Genomic DNA, 10122 nt, shown 5'->3' on the forward strand with positions numbered 1-10122 from the left:
TTTTTTTGCTATTTATTATGATGTTGATATGTTCTAATTATGTTTAATCTAAATTTTTTTTTAAATTATTATTAGGTTTGTTAATTTATTTTTCAATTTGTGATACTCAAGAAAGCTACTGTTTTCTTTTCTTGTTACATTTTTATATGAAGAAAAAATTTTATTTTACGTTTTGAGATTTACTGACAATGTCATGTTAGATTAAGAGTATTTTTTATTTAAGTTTGTACATTTATTTTTCAATTTGTGATACTCAAAAAAAGTGTTGATTTTTTTACATATTTTATAAAAATATATATGAAGTCTTAATAAAATAAAGAATGATTTTCTGTTATCTATAATAAAATATTGGTACTTGGAACGATAATATTATCACATTATTTGAAACTTGGAACTTTAATATTATAATACTTGGCACTTGGAACTGTCATTAGCAAATATTTAATTTATACTAATATGAAATGACAAAATAAAATAATAGAAATTTACGAGGCTATTAATATAGTGTAAATATAGCATAACATATATTTTTATACAAAATTATAAGAAAATTTTTAATTTGTGATGTTTTTTGTGTTTTCTGAACAAATATTTTTTTGGCACATAGAACGTTTGACACATTCACTCTTCAAATATCTTGTAAAATAATTATGACTCAAACATTTTTTTTTATAACAATAAAATGATATCTTCTTTTATAATATAAATTTTAAGCTCTATTAGCAATTTTTTTTCTAATAGATCTTTTATAAGCGATTACATAATTAATAAAAACATTAATGTCATGATTTTTTTTATATATTTTATCCCGGGTACAGGTTAAATTAGAACACAAACATATATTATTTTTATTTAGTTGTTATAAATACATTATTTTTCGACTTGTTGCTGTTCTGGACTAAGGATTGGTAATATCAAAATATTTTAACATGAAACATCTTTGTATTAAGTGTAATAGGATAGGGCGAAGTAAGGTTGAGCTTCTATGATTTTACCTGACTTTTTTAGATAGATTTATAATCTGAATCTTATAGGAGAACTACTTCTATATTTAGCCTGATACTAAAAATTATTTCAATTGTCTCTTTCATCTTCTAAGTAATAAAATATGAGTTTTACTGAAATTTTTATCATATTTGTCATCTAACCCTGTATTAATTTATGAATTAAATGTGACTTCTTATTTTTTATCTTAAAAATAAATATCTGAACTTAGGATAAAAAATAAATTTATTATACTTCAGGTATTCAGTATACCCTAAAAAAACCTTATTCACTCAAAAATGTATATAAATTTCAAATTAAAAAATAAAAATATTTATTATAATATCGATGCCCCAGTTTAAAACTGCAACAATTCAAAAAACGAAAATTTTCTGTATAATGATTTAAAAAATAATTTTCATGTTACCTCCAATGCAAAAATCAATTTTAAAAATGTCTTGTTTGGAATATAATTTAGCTATATTGAATTGGATTTATAAACTTAAAATGTTGAATATAAACTACATCTTAATGATCAAAACTCAAAATCTAAATTTTTTGAGTTGTTGCAGAATTGAAGCGTCAATATAATAATATAATACATTAATAGACTATTACAATATGATATATATCTATGTGTTACATGTAATTAATAGATTAATAATAATTTTGTTAAACAAAAAATAAAAATGTGAAAATTTTTTCTACAGTTAAAGCTATTTAGTATTAATGTAATGTTAAATATGAAAAATTATTCTTTATAACTTCTTTAAAATATTTCATAAATTTTCTTGTGGAGTGTCCAAAATTTTTAATTTTGTAAATTTTGCTTTTAATCTTTAATATTTAAATTTTTACTTCTTTTTTTAGAGCTCCATAATATGTAATAATTGTTTATTAAAATTAGAAATTATTAATAAAAATGTTTATTTATTTTATATTTTCTTCTTAACACAACATGGAAAAAAGGGACTAAATTCCAAGATATTCCATTAAATTAATTCATATTTAATTTAAAATATTTATAAATTATATTGTTTAAAAAAATTAAATTAAATTTTCATATTATTAGTTGATAATAGATGTCTGTCAGTGATTCTTATTATTATTAACAATAAAACTATGGTAACTTATTAAATGGATATGAATGATATGGAGTATTTCGTGAAGACGAGAAAACTAACATGAAGGTCATTTTAGTATTTAGATGACAAAAAAGATCGCCTACAGTGTCTTATATTGGTGGAACGGCAGCGCATGTTTCATATTTTCGTGTCAGCCATGTGAAAATGGGCGCGGCTAGAAGTTGATTGTCATCACTATCTGTTTTTATGAAAGAATTTGTCTAAAATAGCGTTATCAGATCGGATACACTGATTCGATTTCGTTATTCGTTCAGAATATTAAATGGAAATATGAATTTTTATTCATTTTATGGTTAAAAACTATTGAAAATATTGTAAATATTCAATTGGTATTGATATTTATAAGAATATGAAAACGTAAATTTTATATAAACAAATCAATATTCAAATTTAAAAAAATCTTGGAATAGAATATTAAATAATTTTTATAAATTAAAAATAGTGTTTATTAAGATTTGCCACTATTAATTTTACTTATAAATACTACAAGTACATAATAGAATGTATCTGTTATGTTCAGAATAATATTAAAGATTTTTGTTCTGTAAGAATAGTTAAAGTATTTGTATGGTCCACTAGATGGCAGACTAAATGACGCTGCCTAGTGATCAATAAACAAACTACTTGTTTCGAAGGATATTTACGTCGCAATTATCGTAGCAATCATCTACTTTAGTTTCAGAAAAAACTCATTGAGAAAAATACCATTATTTCATGCTAAAAAAATTTCATGCTGGTGTTAAAAAACAAAAATTATCTCCAAAAAGACATAATAATATAAAAACTTAACTATCTAACCAAATGGTTTATTATAAAATAGTTGAAATTATAATAAAATAGCAACATATATATAATATCACTTTACACCCAAAGAAAAACCTCAATCAAAATTGAAAGAGAAATTTTATCAATGGTTTATGATAATGTTTTATTAATACGAACAAAATAACTATTCTTATAAATAATTATTGTTCAAGACAAGAAAAAAAAATATCATATTTATAAATATATCATTGATTCAATAGTAATGATATATTTATCAAATTGAACCATGAATTTATTATATAGATCGAGGTTTTTCTCTGGGTGAAAAGTACGAAAGTATACTTTAAATTAATCAAATTTCTTTTTAGGACCGATTAATATTGAAGTTTGTAAATATATGTACACATTTTTTTTCTGGAATGCTAAAAAATCATATTACTATATTTAAATAAGATTTTCATAAATTTACGGCCATGACTGATGCACCTTGCTGAATGTAACTATGATATATAAAAATAGAATATAATGAAAAAATGTAATTTTTAGAGCCAATGATAAATGGAATTTAAAATATAATTGGTTTAAAAATAAAAGTACTCATATAATTTTGAGAGTAGAAAATCTACTAAAATAAGTGCAACAATAAGCTGGCATTATTTTAATTTTCATGTCAATTGGTTTTCTCATAAATTAAAGAATGAAAATTTTTTTGTGTTGACTCTAAGTTTAACATCAAAGTAATAATAATTTAATTTTAGATTTATTTTTTTAATTTTATTATAAACTATTTGAACTTTCTATGTAGCGTAATATACCTAATTATTGATTACTAACAAAATAAAAGATATCAAGGAATATTGACTAGAAAAAATATCATCTTAAGTAGGACAGATTGGATTTATTAATTGAATCTTTTTAGATTAGGAACTATAAGTTAGATATAATTAAGTACAGATATGTTATTTTTTTTTATTAATTTATTAATTTTAATTGTAACATACATATTTTACTAGCTTAAATGTTAGGAAATTATACAACTAAAAAAGGCCAGTCGATAATAAATTTTGAATCAGTATTTTGAAAGTAATAAAAATGTTTAAATGTACATAAACTGTAGACGTGGTGTATGATTTATTATTTTTATCATTAACCATCACTTTATTGTTCTTTTTCTCCCACCTAGGTATACAAATAATTATAACTTAAGCAAAAATGATAGATGACTTGTATAATAATATTATAAAAAAATATTTTTAGTTACCAATCATGTTCAAAATACATAACTGTTAAAATACATAAAGTTTTCATTGTATAAACTCGATTATAAGAAATAATTAGATAAAAAAAATTTCTTCTTCATGTTTTATGGTTACATTTCTAAAAATCTTAAAATTTGTAAAAATTTGAATTATTCTTTGTTTATTTTATAGTATTTTTATAATTAAACGACTTTTGTTTATTAATTACACTAGTTTAAATCTAATTGTTATTGTCATCAATTCTGTCTAATAAAACTATGGGCGTTCATTTAAGAACGGTTTCCATGGAATAAAATTCCATAACTATAACTAATACTTCAAGTGTAAAAATATGTTACTTTTATCATTCTCTGATGAACTAACTAACGTTTAATACCGTAAAATTAACATGAAAAAACTCAAAATTCATAATTCTCTAAAAATGTAATCTCTAAATATGAGGAATAATTAAGTTATTAAATTATTTCTTATAATCAATTTTATAAAATAGTTATCTTGGAATTTTTTTATAACATTTCTGTTAAAAAAAATTGTTTTTTGAATTATCATTAGTCTTTAACTATAATAAGTTTTTAATAAAATTAATAATAAAAAGTATTGAGCACAGTATAAGTTATAGGATAGTAGAACACACTGTAAAATAGTAAATAAAATAAAAAATAGTAGAACACACTGTATAATATCCTAAACAAGAAAGATCATTGGCGAAAGTAAAATAAAAATTTGTGTAGCTAATGATATGTTGTATTATTTTTCCCCCACTTAAAAATATGTTTTTATATAACAAAACATAATTTTCGGAATTTATAAAGAATCTAAATCCTCCACCTATTTTTGCTAGACTATGTATGGTATTTATTATTTGTGTGGGACGTTCTTTGAAAAAGTTACAAAACAAACAAGTGAACACAGTAAATAATTTCCATTTTCTATAAAGTCACCTAATAGTATGTTAATAATGTGCCATGAATTTTATCTGTTAAAATATCTTTGAAACCGTATTCGTCTAATTAATTTTTAATTTTTTTAATTGATTTTTATTGATTACTTTTCCATTGTTGGTAATTTTAAGTCATAAAAATTATTAATATCATATTTGAAGGCCATGTCGATCACATGTATACGGCCAGACGGTCATCAACCCTTCTAAGCTGATTTTCATGCGATGTATTTTAATAACAGTGACTGACTTATAGTTATTAAAAATATGCATTAATATTACACCATAATTATTCATTATATTTAATGATTATAACGATTGTTGTTGTTAAACAATTGTTGTTTTGTGCTGGTGTATATTCAGGTTGTTTAAGTCATAGCTACCTTATTATGTATCTTACCATATTTATTTATTAACCATTAAACGTTTACATGTCTATGTGTTATTTTCTCTGTTTGTGTACCAAAAACCGTCTCATTTTTCGAGTAACTCTTCAAATAAGTAAGGCGTACATATCGAACGTGCTCATTATTTCCAACGCGGCCGTATCTAATCCGTCTACCGCGTACAAACATCATATTACTGCGTCGAGTATTATGGAAATAATAATATGCAATATGCATATTCATAAACTGTGTGTTCACAGACATTTGTTAAGACAATATCCAATGAGCATTGTGCATGAGCATTAATTTCCAATGGTCTCCTAATGGTATCGAGTACTATTTGGTAATAGTAGTTTTGCTTTTTAATTACTACCTATCGTCTAATGTCTAAGTTAAGTATAAGATAACTTTTATCAATAAATGTCACTAAATATTTTACGATTTAATTTTATCACGGAATTTTAAGTTCATTTCTAAATAAAAAATTTGAAATTGTCTAAATTTTGCCAACTTTCTCGCCAGTTGCAACACTAATTTGGATAAATCCTCAGTGATAGAATCTAGCAATGTGTTCAGAAAAAATCCAGTGGTCTTTCATAAGAAAAAATTCACTTATTGTATGTAGTTGTGTAATTGTTTTTGGGAAAGTTAAACTCGAACGCAGTCTGGAAATAATGCTTTATTAATGTGACCCGCTAAAAATGGCTTAAAATATGCTTTGAAAAATTTAGTAATTCGTGATTCACTGTGTACAACAAAGAATTTTTAATAATGAAATGTTTGAGATAATAATATTCAAATCGTAAATCAATATTGTGACATCTAAATTGGAATAAATGACGGATTTGTTTAAGAAAACCTTATATTGGTATGAGTTTCCCGCTGATGAAATCATACATGCAACTAGGAGGAAAAATCTCTTCTATTTAATAAATTAGGGCACCCAAAAATTATGCTTATTGTTAAATAAAAATATATTTAAGGTGGATAAAAATAAATTTAGCCCCGTCAAATTTTTTATCCTAGTTGCGGCCAATCATGAGAAACGAATTATCATGAATAAAATAAGAGATGAATATAAGGAGAATAAAGATTTAGGACGGCCTATAAATTTCTTGAATAGTTGTTGACCAATATGTCTCCGTGTTTGTTATAAATATTTAGGTAGACAAGCAAGCTAAGCCCAGTATTTTTCTACTGTAAAGTATTTACCATTGTATCTCTGTATCTCTTTGCTGTGGCATGTTATTAGTGTATGACTCGAGACTTACTAATACATTTTATACACAATACCTATTATGTTACGCACGCGTATGATCGGTGTTTTTGGTTATTAGTACACATCGCGTGTACAAATATCAAAGGAAACGGTAGGAACGTTAATACAACATTGAAGAAGCGTGATGATAGAATATAACATGTGCCGTGTCATGGCAAGTGCGGCATGGCTATTTGTCAAGACTAAAATTACACACAAGTGCCCGCGTGACATTGTTAAAGGTGGGGCATCATGTTATAAAAAAAAACCCCGTTCGGTATAAATTAGTAAATTACTTCCATCGGACACCCAGTTTTTTTTTTCAAATAATTATTTAGCCGAAAAGATATTTTATTAATAATCGATTAACATATTCTTAAATTTGGGACCTGAATATTTCTTAAAACAATTTCATCTTATGTGATAGCAGTATAGAAGATTTAAACATTCGAACCGTAGTCTATGGATNTCAAATAATTATTTAGCCGAAAAGATATTTTATTAATAATCGATTAACATATTCTTAAATTTAGGCTATGTTAATTTAGGACCTGAATATTTCTTAAAACAATTTCATCTTATGTGATAGCAGTATAGAAGATTTAAACATTCGAACCGTAGTCTATGGATAGTATAATTCAATAACATTTTTAATAGATACTTCAATAACATACCTCAAAAAAACATACCTACGTTTAGATGTATATGATTTAGTTGCCAAAAACAAAAAGTCTAGCAATAATTTTTATTGTTCAAAAACAATGNTTATCCGTGTGTTCTAAAGGACATTTATAATAACTGTATATACTTCAATGAAACATACCTACGTTTAGATGTATATGATTTAGTTGCCAAAAACAAAAAGTCTAGCAATAATTTTTATTGTTCAAAAACAATGATATATTTCAGATATTTTAATGTTCGCAAATGTTTTTATTGCATATTTGGACACAGAATTTGTGTGTGTTCACGTATAGCTAATATAACAGCGTTAGTTGAATTACGGTCCATTTAGACGTCCTAGTTAGAATAAAAAATGAAAAAATTGTCGCGTTTTAATGTCAAGCGTGACGTTGCAGTTGTTAGAACATGTATAATTTAGTCATGGAGAGAAATATATATCATGTCACTGGAGCACATTTAAAAAAAAAAAAAAACCGTAAAACAAAGAATGACATTGCAATGCATTGTTCATAATGAGCACATGTATGAGAGTGATGTTAAGATATATTATTTAATAAACATTTGGTTAAACTCCAGTTAAAAAAAGTTTTTGAAAATTATATAAGTTTTACTGAATAGTTTAAACACCTAATTGGAACACTTGAATGGTTTGAAATCTAATTAAAAGTTGTGATTTTCAATCAATTTAATTAGGATGTTCATATTGTAATTTCCCCCTATAAGGTTCAATTTAATAGAGATGTATTGTTGAAAAATATTTCGAATTATTTGTGTATATTTTTAAAATAGATTTATTCATTTGAAAACTCTATGTTTATAAAACCAGTTTGGCTAAATCGTCATTATAATGATGGTATAGAAAAACTAGTATACTAGTTATTTCACATTTTTTATTTTCTCTGTTAAAACTCGTATCTTAGGTAAACGTAGATACAAAGTAGTGTATTATAATAAACATTTCTAAATCATATTCTATACCTTTTTTTATCATAATTCTGTATTTATTATAAGTTCTTTCTGTCTTTCGGCATAATAAAAATATTTTATATCAACTAAATTTATATGCTTTTAATTGTATAAAAGTCAACATTTTCAAAATCATTGACTCCATGGAAAAATGGCGTAACTCGACATTTTGAATTTTTATTTTTGCAATATACTTACAATATTAACACGTATATTATGCGTTTTCAGAATAAAAAAATTCTATTGATGTTTAGATAACAAAGAACTAAAAGCCTATTTTCGTTGTTAGCTTTAAGAAAAGTGTTATCTTTTTTCCTACTAAGTAATTTTTGAAAAATCAAGTTATTTGTTTGGTTAGGTTTTAAATAATCCAACCGCGATGTATAGTGCAATTATTAAATAAGTATAATTCGCGCAGATAACATTTTAAACATTAATTAGTTTATAATCATATTAAATACATGGCCTTTAATTTTCACATGTTTTATTTTTATATAAATCAATTTTTATTATAATCTGCATTTTGTACAATAGCAAAATTTACTTAACAATAAGTAAATGATATAGAAAATTATTATTTTTTAAATTTTAATTAAGAATATTGTTTGTTTTTATCTCCCATCATTTATTTTTGCAATAAAACTCAATAACTTTCTACTTTGGTACAATTCGATTTAAATACTATAAAATTCAAGTATACTATTATTATAATGGTTATTATTGAGGTGGACATCATAATGCCCATGCATTCAGACCTGTTGGTCCATTGTGGGCAAAATTTTCAGAATAACAAGTTCAGTTTAAACTTGTTAATAGAAAATATCTAAGAAAAAGGATAATTCGATACTATTTAAATTCAACAAATGAACAAGTAATAGTCTTATTGCGCTGGGATATTTATCTCGAGGGAATTTTATAATGTCATTTTATGAAAGTCTCATTTTGGTAAGTTTAAAAATCGATACATTAAATGTACTGTGTCAAACACATGTTCATAATGCTGGAGGGAATTTCAGTGTCTGTAGATTTTTATTTGACAGATTTTAGATGTATCAATTTATCTATTTACTACGGTAATATCTTTAAATTTCTAAGACACAATATTTAGTTTATTTTAAAATTTTCTCAAATCTTATTTTAAATGACAATTTTAACAAAAGGTCATCAGTTTTTCACGCATACTGTCACTTTATTTGGGTAATGATTTATTTTAATACTTGAGACTTTCGAAATAAAGGCGATACATTTCCTTTGAAATAGTATAATTCAGAAACTCTATGCCATTTTTCTTAAGCCCCTAGAGGTACCACTGAGATAAACTGTTGCAGCTGTAGGAGATTTGTTTTTGTCATCTGCCCAAACTTGGAGTAGGAAATCTGAAATGAATAACAGTTAAAAATGTCATAATGTCTGAGATATGATACATAAACGACAAATCATCAGATCCTGTGTGTAACGATACTAAAGTCACGTACCGACCGATTATTCACTTTTTTTTATTCTACTGGGACACATGCTTTTTGAAAATTCATGATAATATAATTTTAAAATAAAAATCGTAGATGAATGTTCTTAGAGTGATCAGTCACACATATATCAAAACATTACAATATTTCATTCGATTTTTTTTTTTGTACTAAGTTCCTCCGCTATAAAAAAATCATAATTCAAATTACTTGTGCATCAAATCTTAAGTTAATGTAAAAACGTTTTTTTAACATAGAATCGAATACTT

At 24.5% G+C, this 10122-nt stretch overlaps 1 long non-coding RNA gene across 1 annotated transcript in view; it reads left to right on the forward strand.

The window, feature by feature from the left end:
• The window catches only part of LOC126905119 (uncharacterized), a 125702-nt gene that overhangs the window by 13826 nt on the left and 101754 nt on the right, over positions 1 to 10122 (forward strand). The window lies entirely within an intron of this gene.

The sequence above is a fragment of the Daktulosphaira vitifoliae genome, unplaced genomic scaffold, assembly GCF_025091365.1.
Source record: "Daktulosphaira vitifoliae isolate Bord-2020 unplaced genomic scaffold, ASM2509136v1 Scaffold_4, whole genome shotgun sequence".
Taxonomy (NCBI): Eukaryota; Metazoa; Arthropoda; class Insecta; order Hemiptera; family Phylloxeridae; genus Daktulosphaira; species Daktulosphaira vitifoliae.